This window comes from Ambystoma mexicanum, chromosome 1q (assembly GCF_040938575.1).
Source record: "Ambystoma mexicanum isolate Mex_15411 chromosome 1q, UKY_AmexF1_1, whole genome shotgun sequence".
Classification (NCBI taxonomy): Eukaryota; Metazoa; Chordata; class Amphibia; order Caudata; family Ambystomatidae; genus Ambystoma; species Ambystoma mexicanum.
This window is the reverse complement of record NC_090922.1, coordinates 520,218,440-520,237,513: the sequence shown is the minus strand read 5'-3', so window position 1 is coordinate 520,237,513 and position 19,074 is coordinate 520,218,440.

Here is a 19,074-nt window from a genome sequence, read left to right as displayed (position 1 = left end):
GATAACAAGGGCATTGATGGGGCTAGAGAAAGAGTAGAAATAGAAGAGTGAGAAAAGAAGGAAAGAGAACAAGAGAAAGCATACAAGGAAGAGAAGGAAAAAGAGAGGAAGTGAAATGAAGAACAAAGAAGTTATGGGGAAAAGAAAGAAAAGGAGACACTACAGGAGAAGAAATGAGAGGACATAGAAACACAGAGATTGAAAGTACATAGGTTGCAAAGAGGGCATGAGGAAGAAGACAAAAGAGATGAGAAGAAGGGAAGAAGAGATGAACACGAGTAGGTGAAAAGATCATATCAGATCTTCCAGCGGCAGGGCAGGAGCCCCTCCGCCGCCGTTTCCCAAGGTAACTAGCTGATCCCATCAGCTGCTCCAGCCGGCGGCACTCGAGCCTGCTGGAAACAGCATCCGCCACGATCTAGTGCCGAGTTCATGATGGACCATCCTCAGCTGCAACATGACCACAATCCGATGTAAAAAATCTGCAATCCGCACTTATTTTAATGTTTATATTGCGGAAAACCACATGATGCTTTCCAAGATGGCCGCCGGTCCTCGTTGTTGACCGTTGCCTAGCAACAGACCTCTGCGCCCATTGGAGGAATCATCGCCCCTTGCCTGCGAAGCCCCGCCGGAAGGCTCGAGCCGGCACCTCCCCACAGGACACCTCCTATAAGGCCCGCAGCCTGTCCTTTGATTCTCGTATCAGATCTTCCAGCGGCAGGGCAGGAGCCCCTCCGCTGCCGTTTCCCAAGGCCACCAGTTGATCCCTTCAGCTGCTCCAGCATGCAGCACTCGAGCCTGCCGGAAGCAGCATCCGCCACGATTTAGTTGCCAGCCCATGAAGGACCATCCTCAGCTGCGACGTGACCACAATCCGATGTTAAAAATCTGCAATCCGCACTTGTTTTAACATTTATATCGCAGAAGACCGCATGGCGCTCTCCAAGATGGCCGCCACTCCTCTTTGTTGACCGTTGCCTAGCAACAGACCTCTGTGCCCATTGGAGGAATCATTGCCCCTTGACTGCGAAGCCTCGCGCCTTGACTGCGAAGCCCCGCCGGAAGGCGGGAGCCGGCACCTCCCCGCAAGGCACCTCCTATAAGGCACGTAGCCTGTCTGTGCCTGTCCATGGCTGCCGGGCCACCGTCGCCACTGAACTCTGGCCATCCTCCACGCAGACAAGACACTAAACCCCCTCTCTCTCCTCCCCCGTTCATTCACTTTCCTCCCTCTATCTCTCTCCAAGCTCGTAATTTAGGCGTCCTCTTTGACTCCTCTCTCTCCTTCTCCCAACACATTTCCCTCACTTTTCGCACCTGTCGCTATCACCTCTTCAATATTCGCAAAATCCGTCCCTCCCTCACGTTCCACGCTACCAAACTCTATATCTCCTCCCTCATCTTCTCCCGCCTCTTCTATTGCTCTTCCCTACTCTTTGGACTACCTACATCTCATCTTGACCCCCTTAAATCCATCTACCACTCTGCTGTTCGTACCCTTTGTCTCCTTACCTCCTGTGACTCCATCTCCACCTCGCTATCCTGCCTTGGCTGGCTACCATTCCACGCTCAACTTAAATTTCACTTTCTATGCCTTGTCCTCAAATACCTCCATGGTCTTGCTCCCCTTACCTCTCCTCCCGTCTCACTTTCTACTCCCCCTCCCGTTCCCTTCGATCCGCTGACCATTTCCTTCTCACTGTTCCTCCTTCCCCCTGCGCCTCCTGCCGTTTCCACTCCTTCCAACTCCTAGCGCCTCTGCACTGGAACTCCCTTCCTCTCGCAATCCGCTCCACCCCTACCTTCTCCTCTTTTCGCACTTCCCTTAAATCTCTCCTCCTCCATTCTCCTCCTTGAAACCCCCTCCCCCCTCTCCATCCCCTCTCTCCTCACTCTTGCCCCTTGACTATCTCTCCCCCTCTCCTACCTCCCCTCTCTCTCCCTTCCCTTTCCCTCCTCCAACTCATCACCACTACTCCCCCCCTTCTCCCCTCAGTTAATTGCTCTTTTCACTGTTTTGTTGAATGGTTCATATTGTAATTTTGCTTCTACCGTTATATTGTTTATGTTTTATGTGCTAAATTGTTCCACTGTACAGCGCCTTCGTGTAAGGCGCTTTATAAATCAATAAATACAAATACAAATACAAATACTAAACAGGTATTTACCACCCCTGACCTGAACCCCTGCCACTGATCACCTATCAGAAACATCTCCAATGACTGTAAACTTCCCTGCACACGCCCTGGGTCTCGTACTCATATACCCACACATTGGCTTGTGAACCAGCCCATTGTAATTGCCTTGACCTGCATACATATTCTGTCTGATCTCCTGGTCATCATTAACCCCTTCCCCATGCGGCTGAATAAGCATATTGTGTTTTTCACCTGCCATCTGTAATTTGAACTAGCCTCTGGTGTTTTTTTACCTGTCATCTCTCATTTGAACTAGCCTACTGTCATTTCTACTAGCCCACTGTAATTTGAACTACCCCACTGTGATTTTTACCAGCCTCCTGCAAATCCCACTCACACCATGCTGCTCAAAGCCAGCATCAAGATCCTTCATAAGATCTCCAGCCTCTTCCCCAACACCATCACCACCTTATTCACCCTTGCACTCACCTTATCCACTCTCTATCCCATAGAGACAGACACCAACGTCACTGGCATGCTCCCACCACTGCATCACATCACACCTGCTCTCCCTCTATTCGCTACCATGCCCACTCGCTCTCCCACACTGAAACCCTTCCACTCACCCACTGCCACCCCTGGCACACTCCATCTCAGACGCTCCAGACTAAGGGGATTGCACTCTGTAATCTGCGCCTAGGATCACGTTCCACCTTCAATGGCATTCCACACACTGAACGCACACTTTCATGTAGCTGCACACCATCACTACCGCTGCCGCATGGACCGACACCCCCCACCACCACAGAAGCAGCCAGCACCCTCACCAACTCCAAGTCCAATACAACACCTACACCTTTCCTTAAATGTGCCCTCTTAAACGTCCGCTCACTCCCGGCACGTGCCATAGAAATCTATGATCTCCTAGACAGCCTCAACCATGACCTATTGGACATCACTGAAACCTGGCTTCATGAAGCATCACTCCTTACATTGCTTTGGCACTCCCACCAGGTTACACTATCTTCAGGCAAGACAGACCAGCACGCCTAGGAGTAGGGGTAGCTCTCATCTCCAAAGAAGCACTCTCACTCATACGCATCACTCACCCCTGGGATAGCAACTCAGACATGTTATCTGCCAAGCTTGTCCTATCCCCTAACAGCACCATCAACATTCACATACTTTATCGGCCCCCTGGCCTTCTGTGGGATTTCCAGGGCCACCTACTACACTTACTAAGTAACACCATCAAAGGCTCCACTAAGACACTACTCCTTGGTGATCTAAACCTCAGTTCTAATGACCCTAAAAACAAAGCTGCCACTTCCCTCACCAAGGAACTTAACAAACTAGGACCCACACATACCAAAGGCCGCAACCTCGATTTGGTCGCTGACCATAACTGCCACTCCTCCGTCATCGCCAAGTCAGCGCTACCCTGGACAGATCACAACTGCATCAAGTTCACCCTACCCACCTCCTCAAATACCAAAATCCTCACCCCTGCGCCCACAACACTAGTAAGAAGCTCCAAAAAACTCAAAGAGGACAGCCTTCACCCACACCTTAACATCCAAGCACTAGCCCCCCTTTCTATAATGACCCAAACGCCCTAGCTGACATTTACAAAGATGCTCTATCCAGAGCCATTAACTCCATAGCTCCTCTTGAATACAAAAAAGGTAAAACAAATCTACAGAATAACTCATGTTTCACTGATGAATTACATTCCCTACGCTCCCGTAAAAGAGAAGCTCAAAAAAACTGCCTAGCACTCCTGTGTGAGGATACTAAAAACTGTTTTAACCAAATCTCCTGACAATAAAAAGATGCCATCACCAACGCTAAAGCTAATTCCTTCAATGTCCGTATCACTAATGTCAAATCGCACCCTAAAGAAATCTTCACCATCTTCAATGAACTCATCTCTACCCCCAATACACCAGATGAGATTATCAAAGACGAAGCCTGGTGCTCTACTATTCAAGCCGCCATGCTAGAAAAAATAGAGCTCCTCCAAAACAAAATTAAGGGTCATCACAAAGCCCTAGCCCACAAACCTGGGCCCAAACAATCTGACCCCTCTCCACCATCAACTAATTCCAAACCACTTTGAACCTTTAAAGATATCACAGAATTGGAAGTCACCAACATCCTCAGAAACTTAAAACCCTCTATGTGTAAAGGAGACATCTGTCCTCCCAAGCTTATCAAGGACTGCGCAGACCTCCTTGTCCCACTTATAACAGCGTTCATTAATGCCTCCTAAAGAACTGGAATCATCCCTGCCAGCCACAAAGAAGCGTGGGTACGCACCCTTCTAAAAAAAACACCCTAGACCCTACACAGCCCAACAACTACCGACCCGTAACCACTGTGCCATTCCTCCTTAAAATCCTGGATAAAGCTGCTCACTACCAAATCCAACACTTCCTTGAAACCCACTCAATTCTTGGATCTAGACAATCTGGGTTTCGCAAAGGACATGGCATGGAAACAGTGCTGGTAGACCTAAAAAATCAGATCACTTAAATCATGGATAAAGGCAAGCAAGCCCTCCTGTTACTCTTAGACCTCGCAGCTGCTTTCGATCTTGTAGATCACAAGACACTCACATCACATCTCACCCACTCCGCCAACTTCTCTAAAGAAGCAGCGCATTGGATTACCTCCTTCTTAGAGGGCAGGGCAATGAAAGTATTCTCAGACACCACCCATGTTGCCCCCACCACCATTAATTGTGGAGTCTCGCAGGGCTCGTGCACTGCACCCACTCTATACAACTTGTTCACGAAGCTTCTCTTCGTCAAGCTTGACGCCTTAGGTATCGTGTAAACCAACTACGCAGATGATACTCCAGTACTCTTACCAATCACTGGCTCCTACACTAGAGATGCCCAAGCACTTCACTCAATATACACAACCATCCAGGCTTGGATGGCAACCAACGGCCTTTGCCTCAATGGAGAAGAGACGAAATCATCATTCTAGGCCTAAGAACGACATAAGCCTTCTCAGCAAATTCATATCTTGCACAAACCTTATCCAAAAATGCTCACTCCAGAACCATCAGGATACACTACGCCAACCTTCTACACACTCCCCACATCAACAGGTCCAAAACGGGAGCAATAGGTTTCTCATACATAGCCACTAAGCTCTGCATCACCTCACCCACAGACATCAGAACAAAAAACTCTCTTGTCACCTTCTGCAAAAAACTCAAGACCGTCCTTTTCATCTGACCCTATATATTCTTTATTACATGCTTGCATAAATGTTTGCAATTGTTCATCACTTCTGTAACTAAGTAAACTGTCTGTAACCAGTGCCACGATGCCTCCGGGCTGCTGCACGCTTAACAAATATGAATAAATAAATAAATATTAAATAAAGGGATGACAAGATAGATCATTTATTTTATTTAATAGAGGCAGAGTGCCAATCGAAGCACAAGCACATTGGGAACAGACAGAGGGTCACAACAGTCCTGCAGGCAGCTGCAAGGGGTACCAAGAATACAAACATGGGCTGACAATCATGAGGCAGAAGACATAGGGAAAATGATTGTGGATTTATATAGGAAAATTAAGGATAAAGATGGATATAAAACCAAAGAGAATATCGAAGGATCTCGATCAAAGGAAACACAAGGTACATCAGATGACAAAATAACAGATGAACATAGAACGTTGTCTTTAGGTAGTTTAGATCTTGAGGAAGTGGAAGGGGACAATAGACATAAATTGGGGCATAATGATGTCAGATGAAAAATGGGAAGAAAACGAGAAAGTGAGAAGGGAGGGTGCATGCCGTTTTTCGAAAGACTCAAGTTTAAAAAAAACAGTAAAATGGTCAGACTTTGAGGACCCTAAAGAAAAAAAAACAGAACCGACCCCATACACTGAGTGACCACAAATACGATTGTGCAATGCAGGGGATTATCCCCACTTTATGTAAGTAGATTAAGGTCGCTGCCAGCACAGAGAGGAATGGGCGGGACTAGCCCCATCTGGAAAACAAGAATTATAGGTGGGTATGATTACAGATCAGGATTTACACAATTCCCATTATTAGAAAAAGGGGGAGGATGACCACAATATATACCATGGCCACAAATGGACAAGGATAAATTGCAACGTAAATGATCTAGTTTGAGCTCACGTGGGGGGAAATAAATGTATGAGTTAGAGAGAATGACATCAGGAATGACATCAGCAATAGGTGACATAAAAGGCCTGCTAGAAGCCATTTTAGGGGAAAGGGCTGACAACATTTGGAGAGGAGCAAGGTATGCACGCGTGACTGCACAAAACACGACACATGATGGAGCACCATTTAATAATTGTAGAGCAGATGCATGGCTGGCACTCGGGATACAATATTCTGATACATCAGACATGGGTGTGATTATGACTGGGCAAATGGGTGAGGATGAAGATCCTGTTGCCTTTATTCAAGATATTGAAGAAAGCTGGCATCTCGAGATGAGAGAACCGTGTGATAAAACGGTGACATTATTTTACCACATTTTATGCCAGGGGCTGCCTGAGCCAGTGCAATGGCAGATGAAGAAACAGGTAGGGATGGAAGCGAAGCCATGGCCAGAGATACAATTGACTATCGTGCATTATAGCCGGTTGTTGCAGGAGAAAATTAAGAAGAAAGTCAAGAGCAGAAAGCAGGAGGAAGTGAAGTTAGTTCCAAAAACATTGTCAAAATTAGCCATAGAGGGAGCGACATTGACAAGTGATGAAGGTGTGATGATACAAAAGATACGGCCAGCGTAGCAAAGCAATGTAGTGTACCCATTGGATCACAGTGGGTACACTTTTTGGCCACAACAGAGAGGGAATGACTTAGGGGAGGACAAGGTGGATTTAAAAACCCTCATGGAGGCATAGGATTTAATGGCGGACAGCCACAGCAATGTTGGAATTGTGGAAGGATCGAACATGTAGCCAGAACATGTAGAAGTTGAGGGGGCATGCAGCAAAACTGTCAAACTCCAAGAGGGTGGATGAGCTATGTTCCACAATACAATACGAACCATAGGAGTACTATGCCCAAGATCAAATGCAGAATCAGACACATGCGCCGCAAACACAGCAAACACAGCAAGCTCCATAACAAATGCAACTACCACAAGGGCAACCATAGCAAGTGCCTATGCAAACACAAACAATACAAACTCAGCAAGCGCAAACACAACAGGCCACGGTAGCACAATGGAATACGAATGCAGGAGTCCCGAAAGCAACCCACACCTAGAATAGGGAGTGTGACTGTGGTAGGAAGAAATTCTTCCAAAGGTATAGGGATGAATTTATATCCACAATCGGACAGCCCACAGAGCGACCTGATGCATTCAGTACTATCAGTGACACTTGATCCCCAAGAAGAACCACAGATCAAGGTAACGATAGGAGGCAAGACATTTCCATTTCTTGTAGACACTGGAGCAACTCTTTCCTGTGTTCATTAGGGAAAATACCCAATGTGAGGCATTGCCATGAATGCACAGGTATTCTCTGGGGCGACAAGCTTAATTCCTTTCACAGGTGGATTACCAATCTCCATAGAAGAACATGGTGGGCCTCATTACGACAATGGAGGTAGTCATGCTGCTATTTTCAGCATGGCTACCCCCATACAGGCACCGGGTCTGGGTTCCCCAAATGGGGAAATACCGGGCCATTCCGACCTTGGAGGGCCCTGTATTTCCCCATTCAGGGAACCCAGACCTGGTACATCCCCATTCCCATTTGAGCCACCTTAGGGCTCAATGGGAATAGAGAGGATGCAAACAACGGGCACGTTAATGACAGGCCTGTTGTTTGCATCCTGATCTGCTCGCTACATCCCTTCTAAGGCCAAATATTTTACAGTAATATATTTTAAAAACGCATTCTTTTCAAGTCCCCTTCATGAAGACTCACAATACTTGACTTCATTTTCATTTAGAAATCAGCGCCTTAAACACACTTGTCTTCCTCAGGGGTACTGTGAGACCCCCCCCAATCTTTAAAAGAGTTCTTCTGATGGACTTAGGTAATGTGCACCTTAGGTCTGAAATAATTCAGTACGTAGATGATATATTAGTATGCAGTGAAACAGAAGAGTAAAGCAGGGAAGACTCAGTTTGACTGATGACAATACTAGCAGAAAAAGGATACAAAGTAAAGAAGGAATAATTACAATATTGTCAAGAAGAGGTCCTGTATATAGGACAGTCAATCTCTCAAGAAGGGAGAAAAGTGACACCTCAAAGAGCAGAAGCAATTATGAAGACTACAGAACTTAAAACAGTAAGGGAAATGCAACACATTTCGGTCCTATGTAAGTATTGCAGGGCCTGGACTTTTGACTACAGCACATATATATTCAACCATTTTTAAAAGGACTTAATGAAGCACAGGTAGCATAAGTAAGATAACATGGACAGATGAAATGACTGAAGGATTTGAAGAATTGAAATGGGCAATCTTTACAGCCCTTGTTCTAGGAATTCCAGATTATCATGAAGAATTTTACCTAATCTCCCACTGAAATGTAGAAGTTATGACAGCAATCTTCAGACAGAAAACAACATTAGGACATGGAGATAAACCATTGGCTTACTATAGTGGGATTTTAGATCCAGTAATTAAAGTGCATTACCCTTGCAAATAAGCGTTAGCTGCAGCAGCGTTTGCTATTTTAAAAGTTTTAAGTGTTACAATGGGGTGTTCAGTGACATTATTTGTTGAGCACTCATTATTTGCCAGTCTAGAGAAACCCATAAAGTACATTGACTACACAAAGAGCATCAGGATATGAGGTCATTATTTCCAGCCCGGCGATCAAAATTCTTAGATGCAGAATAGTGAACCCAGCAACATTCATAGCAGAACCAGCAGGGAAGGAGGACTATGTACATGATTCTACACTGTATACTGAGTTTTATAGTTTTATGATGACATTCCCCACGTTAGAGCAAATGCTCCCAGGGGGTGGGGGGGGGGGCGGGGATTCTCTTTATTAATGGTACTTCAAAAAAATTGACCAAACGACTGGCGAAAGGCATCCTGGATCAGCAGTAGTAAAGCTGGACTGTGATGATCAATTTGAAGTACTGAGAATTAGTGGCGCTTATTGCCGCACTCCAAAGACATGAGGATAATGAAGTAACAGTGTACTTTGACTCTGCCTAGCAACGTCAACTGTACACGCAGGTTTGTCACGCTGGAAAATCAGGGGCTTCCTCCTCACAGACAGCACACCAGTGCAATATGCGCCCCTATTGGATAAACTTGTTGAGGCACTAAGACTCCCATTGGCTATCGCTGTCGTGAAATGCGCAGCCCACACAGACATGATTTCTCGCAGTAATGAAGTTGTCGATATAGAAGCCAAAAGGTCAGCATCATTCGCAACAATTTCTGATTTTGTAGTAAAAAGTGTTAAATAAATGTCAGAATGGTGCAAGATGGTAAAGGAGGGTTTTAATATGTTGTCTATTGTTCAGTTTATTGAGTTACAAAGTCGAGCCCCACAAGAAGAGCAAGCTTTATAGAGGAAGCAGGGATGTTCTTTATCCCCCACTGAGGCTACATGGAGACAAGATAGCACTGGAAAGCCAGTTATGCCTCTAGCATTTTTGAAGGTGGCACTGGAGCAGCTTCATTATCCCATTCATACGGCTCGAGAGAGTCTTGCTGTCATGATCGCAGAAGATTGTTTTTCATCAAATGTATTAGAATATGTGGCATAGTTTATTGTAAATTGCATCGTGTGCCAGAAATGTACAGCAGGGCACAATTTGCGGATAGTGAGAGGAGCAATCCCTAGACCCAATGGCCCTTTCCAGCATTACATTTGCTGTTTAAGTAATGACATTTATAATGTCCGTTCACAAGAGGCCATTTCTGGCCCTGGACGACATGTGGTGAATTACAAATGGTTACTGCATCTTTAGAATCAACTTCTGCCAACTGTCTGTGTTAGGATTGAAAGTTCTGCCGCTGTGGCACTAATGCAAGTGTATAAACAATATGCTTGGAACTAGAGACCGTTGGAAATAAAACTTGGTTAATTATTAGAAACTGCTCTTTAGGAGACAGCAGCTAGGACATGAGATCACGAAGGATGGAAATATTGTTAAAAGCGATCTTATGAGAAATGTGAGTAATTACTATTTCTAAAAAAAATAAAAAGAGTCATCCTTGATTATACTATAGGATACAATAATACTTTGTCAATAGATATAGCCATTAAAATAAACATGATTTTTCTGGTGACAGAGGAGTTTCTTACGCTTCTAGCACATGGAAAAAATATTGGTGCTGTTTTTCGTGCAGTCAATGTATAACCAGAACATACTGAAGAGTGTGTTGTATATTAAAAATACAGATGCCTGGAGATTGTTATAGAATATTATATGTCATACAACCACGGACCATTCAACTATGTAATTGTTTTTATTGTGTTTATGTGTTATTTATAGATTACTGTTTATGAACACCAACTATTGGGGTATACAAGAATCAACTATTAAATTGAAGAAATTTTGTCCTGAAAATGGCCCTTATATCTATATTGACAAGGACACTAGGGATAGTGTCTACTGTAAAATGAGGCCGAAACATGTCAATGATCTGGTAAACCTACAATAATAAGAGTTGTTTTTTTAGAAATTCAAATTACTTGATTACTGATCACATAGTAATACTCTTACTAGGGGATTTCAACTTAGGCTTCATGGACCAAACGGATAAAAATGCCACAGACATACCCAATACAATTAAGGCAATAGGTCTATCCCAAAAAGTTAATAAATCCACCCTCCAAAAAGGGAGAATATTAGACTGGATAGCGGATTATGTGTTATTTATAGATTACTGTTTATGAACACCAACTATTGGGGTATACAAAAATCAACTATTAAATTGAAGAAATTTTGTCCTGAAAATGGCCCTTATATCTATATTGACAAGGACACTAGGGATAGTGTCTAATGTAAAATGAGGCCGAAACATGTCAATGATCTGGTAAACCTACAATAATAAGAGTTGTTTTTTTAGAAATTCAAATTACTTGATTACTGATCACATAGTAATACTCTTACTAGGGGATTTCAACTTAGGCTTCATGGACCAAACGGATAAAAATGCCACAGACATACCCAATACAATTAAGGCACTAGGTCTATCCCAAAAAGTTAATAAATCCACCCTCCAAAAAGGGAGAATATTAGACTGGATAGCGGATTACAACTGTACAGCTACTATCTTATCCATCCTACCGCTCTCCTGGACAGACCATTCATTGGTGTCCTTCCACCTATTTACTACAAGATCCATCCCAATGGCTCGCCAGGTAGCACCACCATGCTTAACCAGAAATAAAAATAATATGGTAGAGAAAATTATCCCTGCTATCCTCCCCAGACTTAACTCATTATCTGAAAATCGTTCTTCCAGTATCCTAGTCCAAGAATTTAACAATATTATGCTCACCACTCTGGATAGAATTGCCCCTCTCAAACTTAGATCTAGTAAACCAAGGCCCATTTAAACAAAAGGTTCACACCACAACTTAAAGACCTTCGCACCTTAAAAAGAAAAAGTGAAACTAATTGTAGACTCACTAGTGAGAACAAAAGCAAACTAACCTCACTCTCCTCTCATTATAAGAAGGAAATCTGCTTGGCAAAATGGAACTCCTATGATGGGCATATTGCCAATTCTAATTCTAGTATGAAAGAACTCTTTTCCATACTGAAAGAACTTCAGTCCCCAATAGCTACACCTGACATCTGTACAAAAGATAAATCTTGGTGTACAGACATCCAACATACACTAGCCAATAAAATTGTCATGCTCCAAAATAAAATTCAGCAGAAAAAATAAGTGTTGAACCTACAGCACTCGCCCAACACTCCTGCACCCAGTGCTTCAACACCGGCTCACAATAACTTCTTCAATTTTTCCAAAATGTCTACCCTGGAGGTAGATAAATGTATCCTGTCACTAAAGCCTTCCAATTGCAAAGGTGACATCTGCCCAGCACAGTTAATTAAAAATGCCACCAGAGATTTATCCCCATTCATTACAAAACTGATTAATGCCTCCTTTGCCACATGCACCATCCCTGCCAACCTTAAACAGTCCTGGGTGCTCCCTCTCCTGAAGAAACAGACCCTGGACCCACTCATCCCTACCAATTACTGGACTATTACCACGGTCCCTTTCTTACTTAAAATACTAGATAAAGCTGCCTAAAACCAAATTCAAAAACACCTTGAACAGCATAAACTCCTTGGTAACAGACAATCTGGCTTCCGCCCGCTACACGGAACAGAAACAGCTTTAATTGACTTAAAGACCCAAATAGACGAGCTGAGAGACAAAGGGCAGTCAGTACTTCTGCTCCTCCTTGATCTCTCAGTCGCATTCGATCTGGTCAACCATAAAGTCCTCTGCAGACACCTTGATACTGCTGCCCACTTCTTCCTGGAATCCATCAACTGGATTAAAACTTTCTTGAGTGAGAGAACCATGAGAGTCTTCTCTCCCTCTGCAGCCACAGACCCCACCCCCATCCTATGTGGTGTCCCTCAAGGCTCTTGCGTCTCTCCAACTCTATACAATATCTTCACCAAACCCTTGTTTGATGATCTGGACCTTCTGTGTATTACCTATACTAATTATGCAGATGATATCCAGATTCTCTTCCCGCTTTCTGGGGATCACAACAAGGACACAGGGCTGGTGAACAAAGTATATCTTATCATCCAAGCATGGATGGCCACTCATTGCCTATGCTTGAACGATGATAAGACAGAGTTGATAATTTTGGGTTCTCAGGCTAACATCAACAAACTTGGTCAGGAATTTTCTTCATTCAATATTGATGGGAACTCTATTAAAGTATGCAAGGAGGTAAAAATCCTTGGCTTCTACGTGGACTCCACATTGTCGTTTGATAAACAGATCAAATCCCTGACATCCACCAAAGCTTACAAGTGCAAGCTACTCAGAGCTGGCAAGCCCTTCCTCTCTGACGACAGCTGCTTGATCCTGGCTAGAGCTCTAATACTTTCCAGAATTGATTACTGTAAAGCTCTTTACAGTGGTGCTAATAAAAAGTATTTCCTTAAACTCCAAACCTTACAAAATAACGCTTTAAGAGCAGCCTTAGGCATAAACAAAAGAACCCACATTTCCCCCCTCAGGCGCCATCATAAATGGTTATCCATGGCCAATAAAATACAATTGAAGACGCTATCATTGACTCACGAAACTCTTAATAACGCTGCCCCTAGCTACCTTACAGCTAAGCTTCAGATAAAAATTGTCCACAGACCAACCAGAGCCGGCAATGCAAATTGCCTGATCATACCTAAATACAAGCTCACCACTATTGGTGGCAATAGCTTCCCTGAAAAGGCTGCTAAATGCTGGAACTCTCTGCCTCAAGATTTGAGTGCTGACCGACTCTACCTACACTTCATTGTCCCTGTTCACCTGCATGCCTTAGTGATACACAGAGGCTATTACTAAGCATGGCGCATTTCTGCATACTGCTCATGTTTATTCTTGTAACTGCAAAGGCTACATTACCTCTGTATATATATTTGCACACTCTGTATACTCTGTATTTATGCAATTTCTGTGTATATTTGTGTATATTCAATGCACATTTGTAACTATGTAAGCTTTGCATCTTCATACTGCTGCGCCCTCTTACCTACGGGTTTGGTGCGCATAACAAACAAACAAACAAACAAATATGTTTTGATTTTCACCCCTATGGAATTTGTTTCTATTTTTTTTTGGTTATTTGAGATGTTAAGTGATTTAAATCCGGCACTTCACCTAAGTCAACGCCTAGCGTGTAATGCACAACTGAAATCCTTATTTATTTATTTGTGTCTAAAAGTTCTTTCATTCTGAACGATGTAACACTTATATCGCGCCCCTCTCTTGGAACCCCCCCCCCCCCGGTCACACTGAACCAGGAATCAGGCTGGTTTGCAAAGTTAAAATATTTATTTATATATTCACAATATAATCACACTATTTTTAATGGGAATACAATAATCACCAATGGGGTGATGTCACACTAAGCAATCTCGTTAGGAGTAATAATGAGCAAAAACAATGCAGCACAGCAATAATACTTTTGTGGGTGTGGGTTCAAATCAAATAGCAATGTGGTTATTCTTTCCCCCTGCACACCCCTCAACCGCCCAATATGCAATGTAGAGAGATAGGGGGAGAGAGAACAGGTTTCAGGAATGCAGACTTCTAGCAAATGTCAATCCCAATTTCCTCCCAAAAAACACAAGAGAAACACAGAGTAGATTGGCAAACTGTGAAAATGGTTTTTAAAGTTGTCTGAGAATGGATTGGGTAAAACACTAAATATGGGCTAAATGACTGAAATTGTTTAAATTCCAATGGGAGCCACTTTATATGGTTGCATACAAACACTGGCAATGATTTAACACCAATAAGCAATGTGCAACTGAAACTTGAGGTTGGGTGCAATGAAAAGCTGTTTTACACTTTATAGAAATTTCCAAAGGCAACATTTACGACAAACCTTTCCGCGCACGGTAATCGCTATCGCTGGAGAACTATTTGGATTTTTGTATATGGAAAGCTGTGGATGTTAGCTACAAGCAGATGTTTAAATTGTGTTTCTAGCATAAAATTTGAAGAAGTTATGGACGTTTTCGTGGAAGTCATTTTTCTGAGATAGGTGCAACAATGAGAAACAGGGATGCACTTTTAAAAGACAAACAGGATTTCTTTACACTAGGGAATGACTAGGAAGAAGCAAATACTACACGGGAGCATAGCCACTAGACCAGGACGCCTCTGGATCAAGTTTTTGCCTGCCGAGGAGCTTGCCTTCTTCAGATGAAATATATCAGCGCAAAGATATGTTTAACAATACTATTACAGAAGGAAGGTAGTAGGAATAAGATAAAGAGTTCAGGCAATTCAAAATAGTTCTAACAATATCAGGTTCTAAATACAAGAGAGGATGGGTTTGAGATAGGGATTACTATGGACAGTACATAGGCTAGTGACAGTCCTATACTATGGATACTCACTATATATGTTTGAACAGAACCGTCAGGAATTCTGGTCAGTCAAGATTGCTGGGCAGGAATTCTGCTGGGCACACCGGACTGGGACAGGCTGCTGGGCACACCGCACAACAGGACTGGGTCTACAATCAGCACATCGCTCTGGTCACCGCACAACAGGACTGGACAGGATCGGCACAGCACGGCACAGCACAGCACAGGATTGGGTTTAATCTGCCTTGGTTTTGCAGATAATTATTTGGCAGGCAAGCAGTTACAGCACAGCCCAATTGTTTTCTTTTATGTTCCCCTTTGGTGGTGGGATTCTAGTTCTGGAAATTCAAGGCCTAGTTGAAAAGGGTTCAACTAATGGAATGGGCCTTTCTGCTTGCAAAGTTTCTGGATTCTGGAGCAGGGAATATTGATGGATCTCCTTCAGGGTGCTTCGCCAGGAATCAGTTTGTGGGTGAATCTGTGTCTTTTCTAAGTCCTCAGCTTTCTCTATTTATGCATTTGATAAAGGGGTGTGTATGCTGGATTATCCTAAGCGCGCCCCCTAGGCTGACTATAGGCTAGAGTCTCCCCCTTGATTGGAGGAGAAAACCGGGCATCACCATGATGATGTGGTTTTATGAGTCAGAGAATACTCCCCTTGGCTTTTGAACATGAAATCTACTTTTAGGATAATACATATTTACAATTTTGCAAACTTTATAACAATAACATATCTAGATCACATATTTTGTGGAGCAAATGCTCTTCCAAGCCCGGTCATTGTAGGATCTTGTGTCGGCTTTTGACAGAATTCAGCCCTTTTGTGCCGTAACACGATATCTAGTTTGTCCACAAATTTGTACAACTGTGCGCATTGCATATGGGCATAAGCATGTGAAGTTTCATGCTTTTGACATAATTACATTTGGTATAAAACCATAATTTCGACAGTTACTTCTCAGAACATAACACAGAGTTCTCGCTCCTCTTAAAATGTGCAGCCAAAAATTAGGTTCAGAAGTCCAAGGTTTGCATATTTTTTATAATTGTACAGAGTAAGTTATCAGTCTTTTTAGAAATATGCTTTTTTGTCAATTGTGAATCAACAAAAGTTGTCCTTCTTGCAGCTCAGAAGCAATCTCCGCCCCCTTCCGTCTGGCAGAGGCCATTTACGATCCTTCCTGATTAGCATCTCCTTGCCTGGGAGGAAGTCCATTGTGCCCTTCCCAGAGCAGCCCAATTGCCCCTCCCCTCTTAATCATCACATAAATGTGAGTTCCTGGTCTAGAGAGCAGAAGGGAGGTGCCTGGCCCTTTGGGGGGAATTTGTTTGTGGTTTGGCTTGGAGTCAGGCTGAATTTAAATGTCATTTTGTTACAAATTTTTCTTGGTTTAAATAAACTTGTCATTTTAAAACAAACATCTAGAACAGTGATTCCAGACTCTAAACCATTAAGTTTAAATCGTTACAACCTAGGTTCCTCTTGATAACAGGTCACTTAGATTTCAGACATTAGATCTTAATGCTACAAGTTTACAGTTTTAAAGCAGGCTTTTGAAACAGTCATTCAGGCGGCCACTGGTACTGCGCCCAGATTTTGACAGATTTCACAGGCAGGCAAACTTGTGCTGTGGGTGTTTTGATGACCAATTCAGCTTTTCAGGATATTGTAATTTCACAATGATTTCTTTAATTCAGTAAAATGTGACACCCAGCAACAAGATTGGATGTTTGTGGGTGTTTTGGACCAGCATTTTGTATTTTCAGCAAGCACTGCTTTTCATGCAGTCTCCATTTTTCCTTGTTGTGAAGCCCCGTGATATGTTTCAGGAGTGAGGTCTGCGTTCCACCACTGACAACATGCATGGTAGATTTGGCAGCCATCTTTCTGTACTTTGTAGAGTGCAAATTCCATAGGTTTTGGCACGCATAGGGGTTTTGTGGCCATTTTGATGATTCTGGTACCACCAGGACACAGGGTTGCCACAGGGCAGAGCATAAGTGGGTTAATACATCCCACAGAGATAAGGTTTTTAGTTTTGCAAACTATGACAAAAACTGAAATTATCTTGTCCAGTTTGTCAATTTTTATATATTGTGACATTTAATAAATTAGTTTTGAAATTATTTTGATGTTTGGTCCTGCAACTTTATTGCTTGGGTTCATTGAGGTTGTTATGAATTATCAAATCATATTTGTACAAATGTAAATATGACTATTGCATGAAAGTTGCCATTGGCGTAAAGAGGGGTAATCAATTTCTCATTTTTGTGTATATGTCTCTTGATTCATTTTTCCCTTTTGAGAATTGATCCCCCGTAATCAAAAAAGAGGGAAAATACCTGATTTAGGTAACACCTTTCCAACATCTACATATAGATTATGTGGTTATGTTGCAGACATGTAATGGCTATAGGTACATGTTGGTAGTAGTATATCCCTTTTCCAAATGGATTGAGGCAGGCCCATGTACACACCCTGATGCTACATTTGCTGCCAATTTCCTTGTGCGTGAGGTGTTTCCAAGATGGGGTGTGTGCAAAGTTCTGCGGTCTGACAATGGACCGCATTTTGTAAATGAACTATTTGAGCAGGTCACTCTTTTATTAGGTATAGAGCATAGGTTCTCTTCTGCCTATCACCCACAGCTGAATGGGATTCAGGAACATTTACACAGACTACTTAAAGAGAGACTAGACAAAATCAAGATTACTTTAAAGAAGGGGTGGTTACATTGCTTACAACTTGCATTATATGTACTACAAAATCAGCCTGATTTAGATCACCACCTCACTCCTCAATAGTTTGTGACTGGACGCCGCATGAGAATACCCCTTGCTCCTCCTACTAGGATAAAAACTGATGCCCACAGTGTAGCAAAGACATTCGGTGATGAGATGCATAATTATTTGGCAACTATGATCACTAGTGTCTCTTTTATTTCTCAAGAGATCAAGATCTGGAAAGAGGGGTCAAAGAGGATTGGAGAAGATAGCCAACTAATTGATCCCAACAATCTATTGAAACAACCCAGTTTATATCCAGGGAACCAGGTTCTGGTACAAAATCTTTTTGCAACTGGAATAAACCCAGTTTTGAAGGACGATACAAAGTTGAATAAGTTATTCCCACATCTGTCAAGCTACAAGGAAGACAAGCCTTGGAGCATCTGCACGACATCAAGCCATACTAAGGAGAGACCTCGACCCCTCCTGCATCTGCTGACAGTGAAGCAAGAGAAGAATTTCTGTGCATGCAGACCAGATCAGCTACCAAGGGGAAGGATAAAGACTCCATGAATTAAAAAACAATCTGGAGCAAAATTGACATTTTCTAAGTCTAATAGGGAATGAATCGACTTGCAGTTGTTCCATAACCTTCTCAGTTAAATTAAAAGAAAATGGAACATTCAAAAACACAATATGAACATTACATAAAACATTCTATGCTGCCAATCACAATAACATTGCACAGATTCTTCTATGCTGTTTTTTACCTACATATTGCAGTCTTAACCATCTCTAGTAAGATGGCACATGGACATTGTGAAATTTCTTGGCAATCCTAGAAACAGTCATGTTATTTTCAGAATCATTGTTGCGATCATTTTGCAGTTTTTGATATAAAAGTGTGAATTACAAAATATAACAAAAGTACATGCTGAATTAAAACAACATGGGAATTTTCCATTATATAAAATGCACACTAACAAGAAGACCAGCTACTCCAAAGGAGATCATGTGGCATTTGAATACTATGGCAATACTTCTTACACTACATTTTGCCTTATCTGCTGTTTGCAGTTTCTTATGGTTTAATATTGTTTTATAATTCACGTGAAATACCTGAGAATG